The sequence below is a fragment of the Papaver somniferum genome, chromosome 4 (genome assembly GCF_003573695.1).
Source record: "Papaver somniferum cultivar HN1 chromosome 4, ASM357369v1, whole genome shotgun sequence".
In the NCBI taxonomy this organism is placed as follows: domain Eukaryota; kingdom Viridiplantae; phylum Streptophyta; class Magnoliopsida; order Ranunculales; family Papaveraceae; genus Papaver; species Papaver somniferum.
In genome coordinates, this window is record NC_039361.1 from 7,323,046 (window position 1) to 7,338,644 (window position 15,599).

General features: G+C 34.7%; 1 long non-coding RNA gene across 1 annotated transcript; it reads right to left on the minus strand.

Moving 5' to 3' along the window:
- Positions 1–11,929: 11,929 nt before the first annotated feature.
- On the minus strand, positions 11,930–12,527 carry LOC113273487. Its single transcript, XR_003322427.1, has 2 exons — positions 12,376–12,527; positions 11,930–12,162 (listed from the first exon to the last, which is right to left on the minus strand). It is a non-coding gene; the product is annotated as an uncharacterized LOC113273487 (long non-coding RNA).
- Between the last annotated feature and the right edge of the window lie 3,072 nt (positions 12,528–15,599).

Consider the following 15,599-nt stretch of genomic DNA (forward strand, 5'->3'; position numbering starts at 1 on the left):
ATTACATTTTTTGTTCTCTTCTTTTATAGTACTATGTATGGATCAAATGACAAATAGTACAAGCAAATGTAGTGTTGCAAAGTTAATTTCAATGAAAATTTACGTCATTCTTTTCCCGGTTGATACAGTGCCCCAAATACTGATTTTATCGCTCCAGTTTAAAGTATAAATACACTCCTTATTGTCTGGCACATGGAAACAATTATACCAAATATTTTTTATGGGTAATTAAACAAAAAAACTGTGAGATGTTGGAGCAAATTAAACCCACTTATTTGTTCTTCTAAGATTCAGTTCGAAATATAGTTTATTCATCAATTTACGAGAATGATTTTCCTAAATATCAATAGAACTAGGATGAGTTTGTACGGGATACAGAAGATCTTACTGTTTATTTACTTTGTGTTACCTCAACTTTAACTAACCATTCATAAATTAATAACAAAAAAAAATGTCCAGGTTTAATTAACGTATAAATACACTTCTAGAAAAAGAAAAAAAAAACTGCAACTATTCTTCAAAAAAAAAAAAAAGATTGCAACTGTGTATCTTTTAAATCTCACGGGTAAAGGAAAAATGGTGAGATGTTGGAGCAAGCTAAACTAAAGACACTAGATACCTACGTACAAAAAGAAAATTTCAATGTAATGGTGTACGGTGATGAGCTTCTTTGTGGGATATTTTTGTTTTATGGATGTGTAAGATTTACTAAGTTTAAGTTTATACAGACTGTTTAGAGGAGGGGGTAAATTTATTAAATACTCTTAGTTTTGACACCCAATAAATATATCTTTATATAACAATATAAATACCTAGCTTAATTGGAGGTCATCGGAATTAATTAGGGGCGGTGCACTAGAGGACAAAAAAGGTCACCAGAACACAATTGGGTCACCCCTTATAAAAATATTTTTTTAGATGGCTAAAATGCCCCTAAATGATTAGTGTTAAAATTTAATTAATTAGTGATAATCTTAATTAATTAGTGATAATCTTACTTACTTAGAGTTTAATTTTTTTTTCCAGATTTTTTTTCTGTAATTTTAGTCTAATGTTTTTTTTTTGCCCAGATAGTATGAAAAATCGTCAAGGTATTAAAAAATTTCATTGACGACCCTCAACAGTCGTTAATGTTTGACTGTTTAAGTGACGAATCTAAACTGTCGAAGATTCATTGATGGCGGAAATGTACGACAGTTTTGGGTCGTCATAAAAATGATCAATTCCCTGACGACCCTTTGGAAGGGTCGTTACTGTTTGGTTACGCATTTGACGACTTAAACAGTCGTTAATTTTTAGAAATGTCGTTATAGACTGTCGTTAATCTCTAAAAAGAGTCGTTAGTGTATGACAGTTTAGAATCGTTATTGTTTTGATCATGATGTATATGACGACCCTAAACTGTCGTTAATGTCGGTGAAGGGTCGTTAATGAGGGTCGTTACTTGAAAAAAAAAATATTAATCAAGGGTAAAATAGTATATTTATCTTCCGATTTTTACACCCCTGAAAAATTTGGGGGGCAAACAAAATTTCATGGCCCCCAATTAGAAGTTATGGCCCCCAATTAAACTAGGTATAAATACCCCTATCATTTAAATACCTTATCCATTAAAAAATAGATTACCTTAATACCCTCACTTATAATATTATTTTCCATTTAAAAATCTTATTCATTAAAAAATAACTTTTTCTATTATTTCACATCCACCAGCAGCACCATTTCACCACCACCAACAGCACCGCCGCCACCACCACCACCACTTACTAAATACAACCACCAATAATATTTCACCACCGTCACACACCACCATTATTGTTGTTGCCGCCACCGCCGCCACCATCAATATAATATTAGATGTCAACAACTGAAGTTGATCCAAAAAATCAAAAGTTCAAAAATATTTGTCAAATTTGGTTATTAATTTCATTTTTCTATTGTTGATAAACAAACATTGGTTGTTGACTCCCTAAACTAAGGTTAATTTCTATTGTTGATACACAAATATTTGTTGTTGACTCCTTACACTAAGATCAATTTCTATTATTGATACACAAATATTGGTTGTTGATTCCATTTTTCCATTGTTGATACACAAACATTGGTTGTTGACTCCCTAAATTAAGGTCAATTTCTATTGTTGATACAAATATTTGTTGTTGACACCTTACACTAAGATCAATTTCTATTGTTGATACACAAATATTGGTTGTTGACTACCATTTCTATTGTTGATACACAAACATTGGTTATTGACTCCCTAAACTAAGGTCAATTTCAATTGTTGATACGAAAATATTTGGTGTTGACTCCTTACACTAAAATCAATAGCAAAATTCCTTGACATACATTCACAACTAATGGTGTTTGTAGAGGTCCTGGGTGCTAATAGAATCAACAAAAACTAATCAGATATTAAACTCTAGAAACAGATTACTTAAGATACTTAACAGATTACTACCTATAAGTCCACGTTCCCCACATAGAATTCGAACATTTTGGGCGTCATAACAAAAGAAAGTGCTAATACGTCTCTTAGGGAACAACAGATCGAAAGTGTGGTGGATACTACTCGAATAACCGATTATGAAACAGATATTCCGGCCCACCCAATGGAATTAATCGAGACCTCATCACCGCTAATGAGTTCTCAACTGGATATCAGGTTGGTGGAATCAAATCCGACTTCGCTTCAGGTTGGAAATCAAACGGTCGAAGCAAAGAAAATTTCTTATCAGGTCAGCAGTGTTCTAACCCCATCTGATTCTTGCTTTTTGGGTCGACAATGCGATCCTGAGAAATTAAAGAAGGCACAAGATTATTTGGAATACAAATTTGGTAAAGTCTTTGATATGTCAAAAGGTGTTTTAAGCCGGGGTTTTTCCTGATGGGAAAATTATGCTCAGGCCCCACCCATGGATAACCCATAATATGAGGCCCTTAATTAAAAGAAGTTTAAATCTAGGCCCCAAATTATTAAAAGACCTTGATAGCCTTATGCATATTGTCAAGCCCATAATTAAATAAAATTTAAATATAGGCCCGAAATTATTAAATCTAGGCCCGAAATTATTAAAGTACATTGCGAATGTGTAAATAGAAGTTACACATGCATATGGCAAGTGTAACCAAAAGTTACACATCCTTACGACATGTGTAATGCAAAGTTACACTTGTATATATATGCAGAAAATAGACATCAAAAATAGAACACAAAAAAAAATACATGTATTACTTTAATATTCATTAACAACAATTTTTTAGCATGTGTAACTAGAATTTACACACACATCTGTCTAATGTAATTGAGAGTTACATATGTGTCTATCTAGTGTAATTGAGAGTTACACATGCATCTGACTTGTGTATTCAGCGTCAACTCCAGTTCCAGCGAGACCATTACCACGTTTAAGCAATTAGCTTTTATGAAGTTATCTGAAACCTGAAATATAACAACAAGCAATCAATATTTATAAGATCAAAATGAACAGTACATACACCAATGTATATTCAGTTTCACAAGCATCTGACTAGTGTAACTAGTAGTTACACATGCATCTGAATTGTGTAACTGAGAGTTACACATGCATATAACATGTGTAACTAGGAGATACACATGCATCTGGCTTGTGTAACTAGGAGTTACACCTGTATATGGAATATGTCATTCATCATGAACTTGCAAGCCTAAGTTACCTAAAGCAAAGTATGTGTAAGTAAAGGTTACACATCTAATTAGCATGTGTAACTAGAAATTACACATCTATTTAGCATGTGTAACTAGAAATTACACATCTAATCAACCATTGCTGCTCCCCCATTGCCTCAACCATTGCTGCTCCAATCAGAACGTGTATCTATAAGTTACACATCTAACTAACTAGTAATTCAATTAGAACGTGTATCTATAAGTTACACATCTAATTAGCATGTGTAACTCTTAGTTACACATCCATTTAGCTTGTGTACCTAGAAGTTACACATCTAATTAGCATGTGTAACTAATAGTTACACATCCAAAAAAAGTCAGATAACTTACAAAAGAAGACAATAACCAACCTGATTAAACTTCGGCAAGTCCCCAGCTTCTAGAGCAAAACCCCTTAGAGCAGAGACAGAACAGAGAGCAGAGCACAGTCGCTGAAAGCAAAACTCAGGGATGTCAAAAACATTTGTTGCAATATTTTCAGCATATAGAGGCACAAATGACGAAGCTTCAGTTGTATTTATTTCTTTGTTTCCAATGCTTTTGCAGTCATACCATACTAAGCACATTGCAGCAAATAGGTTGTTTATGGTAAATGGTATATAAAATTATTTAGACATCAATCCAGTATACTTACTGCTTATTGTAGCATGATAAGAAGTAGTAAGGAGACAAGGTAAAATGAATTTGTGTATACAGATGGTGCTAAGTTTCACATAAAGTGAAGAAAGAAGAAGAGTAAGCTTTTTTTTTCACCTTGTAAGGTGTCCAACACAGTTGCTGCCTGTGCAGGATTGATAAAATCAACAAAACACGGGACAAGTGGATCTTCTCCAGACTGCAACAAACAAAATTATCCTGAGACCACGAGTACGAAAATAAAAACTTAACTATGTACAAGGATACTGGATTCACTTACATGACGAGACTCCTTGCTCACAAGTCTCACTTCTTTAAAACCTACAAAAGGAAGAAAGATATTTGCAAGCCCAAATGAAGGTCTAACAACTGATGACAAGATGAAAAAAAGCGTAACAAAGAAATACATGAAGATATAGTCTGCAGATAAAAGGATACGAGACACTTCGCGTCGTGTACAAAATGCAGGCAACCCTTCCACAAATAAAGTGTTAGATGCATCTAGAAGAAGGGGAATCTCTTGTTTGATGCTTGGAAGTCCCATATACCTGCTCTTAGGAGGAACCATGCCTGGAAGAAGGGGAAATCTCCGAAGACCAAGCATACGTGGATCATCCATCTGATGACCAAGCATTCCTCCATCACCTAAAGATCTACCAGATTCTTCACCACTAAACGCCGGAGCTTGCTGAATGAAAATTCAAAACCATACAACTCAGTACCATACCGAATATCCAGAAAACACTCTTTTGTAATGTAATGTAATTTACTTACTCCTCCACACCGCAAGTAACGATCATAAGCTGATCCAAAGGACTCAGTATCATTTTAGAGTACCTAATTTATGTAACTTCATCAAGCATATAATACCGCATAAACAAGTGTTTCTAATCTAAACAACAAATCCAAACTAAAAACATATCCAAGTAAACAAACCTTGTACTTAGCCACTTCCTCACTCACCTTAGTTTCCAGTCTTTTCAGCATGAAGTATAACAGAACGCTTCATCATAGTGTTCTTTCCCATCAATACAACAGAATCACCACGTAGACCTTTACGGATACCCTGTAACTGTTTGGATCCAACTTGCTTAATAGTTCACCAAGCATTCAACAGAGTATTCATAGATATAAGTGCTTAGTAATCCATATCAAACGGCAGGCACACACACCACAAAATCTATATTCTTAGCTGATAAACACAATAACACAGTATAATTTCTAGTTTAACCAACACCAATATCAGATTAAACCTACTAATAATCTGAACTGAGAATCATTTCAAAGATTCGCAATACCAAAAAATTGAAATTAAACCTAAAATTAGATCGAAATTTAAATAAACTTACTTCCGATTCTGAATAGTATGACTCATGTAATCAAATAATTGAACCACATACCCCTTACGAATATCGTCATTGAACAGTTTCTCATTCAACTGAGTTTCTAACACGGCATAATGAGTCGAATCTGAGTCAGAAACAAGTAATAAAAGCCGATCTTGTGATATTACCAGTAGATTTTATATCTAAATACTTGAACTAGAGGTTTTAAGTTTGTATCGCCTCAAAGAATAGATGAAATCGCATTATGAGTTCATTTCACAGACATTTTCAAATTGAAATGTAAACAACAACAAATAAAAACATCAACAATAACAAACAAATTCGTGCCTGGATTCAATTTACTTATTTCTTCACCACTCATACTACCTACAGCTCCAGCACCACCACCAGCTCAAAAATCCTTCTCTAAATCCTTCACCTCAACTAAATTCCTACCACCATTTCATGTAATCTATCATGTATAAATGAAAATCAAAAACTAAAAGTGAAAAAAATTCAAATCAAATCTATGGGTAATAGAGAGGATGATTTACTGATATCGAATCTCAAATCAGTTATTAGATCGAAGATAGAAATAGAGGTATACAACGATTTTGACGATGAACAGATCGGAAATTTTTGTTCAATTTTTTTCTGAAAATTCTACATCAAAACAACCAGAGTAAGTAGATGATGGTGAATCTAAGCTCTGATGTCGATTCAGATAAGTCGATTGAAAAGCATCTGAAGATTTAGGTTTTGAAATACTTTTCTGAAATTTGAATCCAAAATAAATCAACTAAAATCTCTAAACCGAAGCATCATCACAAAGAGAAGAGGATACTTACCTGTATAATTAGCTTGTTGATGAATCTGAGTTGAATCTGCAGATTAGTTGATTGAAATCTTCTCTCGGATTCGTTTATTCTACTGCAAAATCATACAATAAAACTAGAAGAAGCGTTGAATTAAACGTCATCGACGGATATCGGTGGAGCGAGAATCGTTTTCTTGCTCTCTACAATCGTTTTCTTTCGGCATGATCAAAAAACCCTAATTTTCTTCAGAGCAGAGACGAGAGAGAAGTAAGAGAAAGTGAAAATGAAAATGAAAATGAATCTGGAAATGAAACCTATAGCCTATTTCATTAGGTATATATAGTAAAGGGCATTTTTGGTATTACGAATTTCTCCCAAACCCTAAACTTTATTACCAAGCCCTGAAATCTAAAGTTTTGGGCCTAGAAATATTAAAAAGTGAAAGTATGGAGTTGATAGGGGAGGATCCATTTAGTGGGGCTTCTATATATTGAACCCATATAGTAGGGGGTTCTAGTATTTTTCACTTTCCTGATTCTAAAGAAGAATACATGGAGATGATTAAACATGGAATTAAACTTCATGTTGATGCTTTCAGAGACCAAACTTGTGAAGGGGAAGAGGCAGTTTCTAGCGGAATTTCTATTCCAAGAGTTTCTCCAAGTCTCAGGGATAAGTCTCATGATTTGGATCAATTGGAAGAAGGTGAAATAAATCCCTCTGCCAGTTATTTTTCTGTTCAGATGGAAAATTTCAAGAAGGTTAATGAAACTCAAGAAGGTAAAAACAAGGATGTGGGTATAAGTGTCCCGTTGGCTTTGCAAGGAGCAAATTCTTGTTCATCGGATCCTTCAGTTCCCCCTGGTTTCAAAAATTATCAAGGGATTGAAGATGATCCGGAGGTTGCTTCAACTCCTTCAGTTCTGGAAATTGCAGATACTAGCATTACCAAACCGGCTATGTCTGTACCAATTCAAGGATCCAACACCAATGCGGGCACAAAGGATAAAGAGAAGGGTTTCTTCCCCAATGGCAAGTTAAGCACCAAAAAGAAACGCTCTTCTAAATCTCTTGCTTGTCCTGATAAGATTGTAGCAGGTAATCTCATGGATTTTGGTTCTATAACGGAGTTAAGCTTTCTCTCTTTCAAGACATATCGTCATGAAATGTTCGGTGGTTTGACAAAAAATCACCAGGGTTTAATTGTGGAAGAAGTTGATGAAAGTACTACTTAAATGTAGCTTGCGCTTTTGTTTTAGTTTGCAAATAACGTTGGTTGTTTAGCTTTAGGTTTATCAAGAGGCCTTTGTTGCTTTTTGCTTATCGTTGGATTTTTTTTGGCTTTTAGTTTTTTCTTTTTTCTTTCTCTTTGGTTAGGGTTGTTCACTCTCTTTTGGTTGTATTTGCCTGCCCACGGCTTGTGTGCTTCTTATTATAATTTTTTTGATCGATCAAAAAAAAAGTGCTAATTAGTGTAAACCATACATATATAATAATGATTTTGGAGTGTCATAAGATCAGTTTCCTTAAAACCCAAAATTCTAATTTATTTTTATGAAATCAAAAGAAAACCAACCTTTCTCGGGTGAAGTTAGACAAATCATCCCTTTCCATATCAAGTCCCAAAACATATAGATTACATCTTCAGATGGATTAAATCTTCAGATTTGTTCTAAATTAAAACCCCTCTAATATTTTTCTTCCATCACCACCACCATCGCCGCCATATCATCATCAGCAACAAATAAAAACAGAGATTGATATCCTCCTTCACTGTCATCACCATCATCGTTAAGTAAATGAACCACTATTTGACATTCTTCACAACCGCCACCGCCATCGTCAACAAATATAACCGATATTTATGAATCTAATAAGGAAAATCAATTCGATAGATTAACTAGTACAGATTTGATATCCTCCACCACCAACACCACTAATCCCGACGGAAACGAGGTGGAGAAAAACAACGATGACGGAGTTGATGGCTGGAGAGGAGGAGGAAGAGAGATTGAAAATTTCAGATCTGAAATTGAAAAGTAAACGATGGATTTCCTTTCTTTAATCGTGTTTACAGGGTATTTGTAGAAATTCGAATAAAGTTTGTTTCTTCCGAAATGCGGAGGGGCATTATTATAACGGGTAGGAGTGTTTGTGTAGACTCTCCAAAATGAAGGCTTTTTAGAGCAAGTTTTATTGTGGAATCCAACCTATTCCAAGTGTGGAAAAACCATGAAATGTCAAGTCTAGTGGCTTCCAAGTTGGGGTTTTCCACAGAAAATCCAAGTAGGGTTCCATGAATTGATGGAAGGGTCCGTGAATCCATGGAAACGCTAATCAGAATAACGCAGGGTTCCAAGAAACGCTAATCCGTAGATTTAAAATGAGTGGTTGAAATCTAACGGTTGAGAAAAAAATGATATTTTTAATACCACTGAGTGTTATTCTTAATAGCGTTTTTTTTTGTGCTATTAAGAATAGCGTTTTCACTATTCCACCACTACACTTGCACTTTTATCCACAATTCCAAATGCTGAGGTGGCATGGAAGATGAAACTCTTCCACCATAAGACTTGCTCTTATATAATTACCACTTAGGGGAAGTTATATAAGATCTTAGGGTCGTGCTATCCCGCGCGGCATCTTATAACTGAGTTATAAGCTAGCGGGTTCTTAACCATCAGATGATAACATAACACGTAACAGTTTTTAGCCGTCCATGAAAAATGTACAGTTGTCTATCACATTAATATTAAGAAAGTCCTAATATTTAATTAAGGAAAATGAAAACCATCACCATATATTCTTGTATTTCATTAGAAGACCTTTTTCCTCAAAACTAATCTGTAAATCTTTAACGGAAGACGGAGTTTCAATGGTGAAAGAGAAAGATAGAAAACTTGTCCGTACTTGTTGTCGATCAACTAGCTCGAAGCAGTTCTGCTCAAGATTAGATCCATATATGTTGTTCATTATTTTTGTTGTTTACCTCTCTTTTTTTTTCTTCTTAATATCCTTGATTTCCTAGTTTGATTCCAAGTTTGTTATTCTTAGTGATATCAAACCTATCTCTGCCGTACCTGAATCTCAACGACGTGGTAAAAACAAACAACAATAAAAAACAACCTTGTTCAATAATTTGGTTAAGTCTTGGCTTTAATTTTAAATTTTGATTGCTGATTTTTTCGGCGTTGTTTCAATCTTTATCATTCAAAGCATTTGGAAGAACAATTAATTTTGTTAATGGAAATGCTGGGTTGAAAAATTAGCAAATTTGTCCAACAACAACAGTAACTGTTTGTAGATGAGGAACTTTAAATCCAATTTTAGATGAAATTTCGCAGTAATAATCTCCCTGTATATTTGCTTCGCCATGTTGCAGCTAGGATTAATTAGTAAATGTGAAATAAGGGTGAGGAGCTATTAACAGTTTTAACTTGGACCAAAAAACAAAAATGAGAAATAAATACATCGGACGGCTACGAACCCGCTAGCTTATAACTGAGTTATAAGGAGCCGCGCGGGACAGCATTACCCTAAGAGCAACTGCAGTGGTGCGAGTATAACCAAAGATCAAAGACAAAAAAAAACGACCAAATTTGAGTTTAGTCTGGTGTGTGACGCTACGGGTGGAAGACTAAATTTGATCGAGCGTAACACTGTGCATTCGCCTGATGTGGGGCGTGTGACTATACGTCCGCCCGTTGTTTTATAAAAAAAAAAAAAATTGGGGCGGAGGATTAAATCTCCGCCCGTCCCACTAAAGAATCAAAGTCATCTTATGGGGCGGAGGTGTAAACGTCCGCCCCATACAAAATTGAAAAACAAAAGAATCGCGCGGAGATTAAAAACACGCCTGGTGTGGGGCGTAAACTAAATGTACGCCTAATGTGGGGCGTAGCCTTCAGGTTCCGCGCGATCAAATTTGGGTTTAGTCTTGGTCCCAGACCAAATATAGTCTGGTATTTAATCGATGGTCAGGATTTAATCGATAATCCGTCCCACTACGTCTCGTTAATAAACCAAATATTTGGGTTTAGTCGCCCACTGTGAATGCTCTAAGATCTTATAGCCGATTCTGTTGGAGGTTGTTTGGAAGTCCTATCCATTGTATTTTGATAAACATCTGCAAGTTTACTCTGTATGAAAGACCCATCTGTTGACATCTAATCAGTGGAGTATATTTGTAAACATAACCATTTGTTTATTGTGATGTTATAATACTCATCAGTTAGTAATTCAAATTTACATTTAAGACAGTTGATAGGAAATATGCAGATCGACATGCATATTAGTTCCGCAATGTTCAAGTACTTCGTAGCCTCAGCTGAGGAAGCAGAAACTCTAACTTGTTGGATATTTTCAAGGTTTGCCGCTACGTAGAGTTATACGGAATTTTTTTTTCTGGTTTTACTTTGTAAAACCTAGAAGTTCTCATTCAAAATTGAACAGACGCGTCTTTTCCCATAAGACACCATTAATGGCTTTTGGAAGCGTCTGTTGGTGATGAAACGACACTACCAACAGGCATGAATATCACTATAAGTAGCGAAGATGTTCTCCCATTCCAATACATCAAAAATAATCTGTTTTCTTCTTCTCTAAAAAGCATCATCAAAACCTTATACAGTGTGATTCTTGGTCGGGTCAAGGAAGTACAATCCTTGAATTTGATTACGGTGTTAGGGCTTTATTGAATCCTGAAGGCATAATTCGAGGGACCGTTTGTACTCGCCAAACTTATTGGGAAAGGTCGAATTATTGTCTAAAAGAATCGAAAGAGCCTTGAAGTCAGGGGTACACCATTTTCTGTTTCTGTTTTCATCCTCTTGTTTAACCCAAAATTTCCAACATAACTTTGGTTCATGCAGTGAAATGGGCCAAAGATGAAGGAATTCAAAATTTTTGAGAAGAATTTGTATAATGTTTTAGTGTTGGAACATTCGCTACTCGATCATGGTTTTTACTAGTTTGTATATTAAACTGTATTGAAAAGTGTTGGAAAACCACCGGTTTTATGTGAATAAAAAGTTATTATAAAACGGTTTTTCAAAATAATTAAAAGACCTTCCAAAATTATCTCTTGTTTTTATGGGGTAAGTTTAGCTTATATATATTTGGATTTGCACTAGGGTTTTGATATATATAGAAAAACTTCTCTTATATCCCTCGGTGTAGAGTACTTCTTCTTCGTGCGGTGAAAGTTAAATTCTGCAAAATGTTACCAAGCACATTGAATGCTGGAAAACTATTTGCGCAATTAAACGAGCCCCATACTTCAACATTGATTTTCGAATGGACATCAGCGCATATATAAGCATGATCAGTGCTAACATGCGAACACACCGCATCAAGATTGCTAAATATATATTAGGTTTTTAAATCAGTAGCGTCTAATTCACTGTGGTTATTTCATCATCCAAATTTCTAACTGCAAAAAGGAAAAAAAAAATGGGCACAATTTCTTTTTCATTTAATTATTAAACTTTTATTTCTTTCGAACCCCCATAACTTATGCAAGGATCGAATTATTATGCTGTATTTTTTATACAACAACAGAAGGATCCTATAGGCTTAACGCATATGCCACGGGGGTAACCTAGTGGTGTGCAGCGACTGTTACATTCATCATCACTTGAACAATTGTGCTCTGTCTCACATTTACCTTCTATTCCTGCATATGGACACAAGCGTCGTATCATGCATTAGCTAGTCGTCGATAAATCATAATTTAACTCATACTTGGGTGATATATAACTAGGTCAAATTAAATTAAAAAAGTATAAGTCCTGGGTTAAATAAGAAAAAGAGAAAAAATACATATTGAAACTGGAAAATTAAGGTGTTCAACTCTCTCAAAAATAACTAAATATACATATAAGCTTACCATTAATCCTTCCTGCTGCTTCAGCATAGAAACCACCAATAAGAAACAAAGATAGGATCAGAACCACGGCTAGCTTCGTTGAGGAAATACCCATCTTCATCTTATTTTTATTTTGCCATTACCTCCTGATTGAGGAATCAATTTATAATGGATTTGAAATCGAAACTTAATCAGGGTTCACACCTGATATCTACGGCATTAATTTATAATTAATTTGAAATCAAAATTTAATGAGGGTTCATGCCTGATATCTATGGCATTAACTTCTGGGATTCTCTAAATTTTAATTACCCTTTTTCTTTTCATTTAAACTCTTTTTTTTTTAGTAAGAAAGGGGTTGTCGTTCAAAGAGCACAATTTCATGTTAAAATTCGATAATGTGTAATTTGTTGTTTATAAGAAAGACTCCATATATATCAAAATTAAGGGGTGAAGTGTTCCAAACTCAATTCTCATGAACGTTAATTGATAACTTAAATGACAAGAAGTACAAGCAATTATGCGTTCAAAACAGTTTGGAGCCATATAAGGATTCTGGAGAACTAAAACATGGTGAGCCCATATCCAGTTCAATCCTAAGTGCCACTGGGTATCGACCAGGGACGGACTCAGAAGTTAGCCTAGGGTAGGGAGAATTCTATATACAAGTTATGGCGGCCAGAGGCCGCCGAAAATTTTTAGGTGGTACAAGATCGATTAAGATGTTGATCTATATAATTTCTGTATAGGCTGTACTGCTGAGGAAATCTTTTTAATTCTTTTAAAAACAAAGGGTTAAACGGACCAACCAAATGAAATCAAGAATCTTAAAAAATTGCCAAGTTCAAGCGACTTGTTTAAGTGACTATGCTTTGACAACTCATAATCGAAACACAATTTTAATCAACACGACAACACGTATCATTTGTTGCTACTGGGCTAACTTTCCATATGGATGGGCTATTACCTATTTATCTACTGGGCTAACGATCAAAATCTACTGAATGCAAGTGTTAAAAAAAATTCTACCAAATCAAGGGACGGGCTATAAACCGGGTTAGCCCCTTGCTAGGCCCGTCCCTGGTATCGACTATACTTGGTTTTGGTTTTGTACAACACATATCTATCCCAAATTTTTTTTATTGATTTAAGGTTCTGATTTTATCCCAAGGAAAGAGTTATTGTCGTCCCATTCAGAAAAGCACAATGCAGTCTATAGATCTTATAGAACATTTTGTAGTCTTATGATCATGTGAAACTAATGCTTTCAAATTTGTTAGCAATTGGGAAAATTTTATGTGTGAATGATTTCCCTTATTCTTTGTAAAGGCTTTGTCTTTTTAATATAACCTTTTCTTCGACAAAGAAAAGTTCTTTTGCAAATTACCTATGTAAAGATACATGAGCTTTGTCTATTTTTACGTGTAAATCTATGCACAATCATGTCTAATGGCGGGATAAATATAAAAAATATCACAAACTAATTTTTTAATATATAAATTTAAAATTTTATCGTTTTTTAAACCGTTCAGACTCAAAACTAAAAAGATATTAAAACTTGGAATAGTTTAAGGTCGTATATCCAGGTTTACATACCGCCATTTAATTAATGAAAATGCCTCCCTTAAATGAAATTTGCCAGACACCCAAACGAATTAGTTGTATAAAAGTTAAAGTGGACTTAGTTAAAATGCTAAGGGGTGTCTAAATGGGGTAAAATTACCCAATTAGCCTCGCCAAATTTTTTATCTTTCCAATATAAAATTAATTCATTCTTCTTCCCTCCCTAACAGTCAGTACTTCTCTTTATCCGTCATTTTCTTCTCTTTTTTCATCTTTTCGTCTCAAGAAAAATCGCCGATTGAAAGCATCTCCTTTTTTTTATCAAATTTAAATGAATTCATTTACAACCTAACCAATACTTTATTTTGTTGTTTTAATGTCAAATGAGGTCAACAAAATTGAAATTGTTATTCTGTTGTGATACAGTCGTCAGGGTATCTGTTCGTCGACCTTGACAACTTCTCAAGTTTTACTTTGGTCGTTGTCTTCTTGGAATGAATATAGTGACGATTCTTCATCTTGGAAAGTAACATTCACTAGGTCGTCATGATATTCCTCCCAAATCTTGAGGGCTAGTTGACAAATATGATTAGTCATCGAGTTATGAAAATATAACTCAGACCGACTACTAGTGTCAAAAACTTGTGATTCTTGTGTTCTATTTTGTAATTAGTTGTCAGAGCTTTCAAAACCTAACTTGTAGGCCAGGTTATGGTCGTCAGTTTCATACATTTTCGACCCTGACGAACAACAACTGCCAAAAAACAAATTTTCTCGTGTCCATTGTTGGTTAGTGGTCATTTTTTTGAAACTATAACCGTGACAACGTTTGGTAATAGTTAGTTGGAATAAATACAACATGACGACATTTAATTGACTATTAAAAGTCGTTATTATGTTCTCGTAGGATCATGAAGGCCATGCCTGATCGGCACGTTGTTGTGGAACCGACCATGATGACTTCTCATAACATGAGTTCTGAATCAGTTAACTCCTCCCGTCATTTGAAATATTAAAACAACAAAACCCTGTCCAATTCCTCTTCGAAGTACGCGACTAGAGTAATTCATGTTTCTTACGATATTCTCAAAAACCAAGTTTTTCCCGAACTTTTTTCCTAACTAGATTTGTAGGTATATTTGAATAAGAAAAACAATAATCAAAACTTTGTACTTAACAAATTTAATTTACGGTTATTAACTTGACAAACTCAATAGATTAGTGATAATTAATCCAGGGATAGATTAAGCACTACCAAAGATATAATGACAAGAGGCTTTGGATTATACTTTTAGATGATCATATGTTGTCTTATTCACCTTACCCTAATTAGTTTGAGTATACCTCAATATAATCTGGCGAATTATTTTGTCTTCTTCACCGTACCCTCATTAGTTTAGGCATACCTTAATCTGGCGAATTAATGAAGTTTTTAGCTCAGTTTCTGATTGTTCCTAGAGTTTCTCTTTCGGGATTGCGTTTGTGTTTGTTTTTGATTTGTTTGTTGCGATGGTATGCTTCTTTGTTCTTTTGTTTCTTCCTTTTTAAAATCTTAACTTTTCTCTCCTAAAAGGAAATGAAGAATGGGAAGGCAGTTTTGGGCCATGGAGTAGGTTCTCATGTGCCGAGACACCGATCAAAAAAAAATGTGCTGATGATACTAGTAATCCGTAGAACTGGAG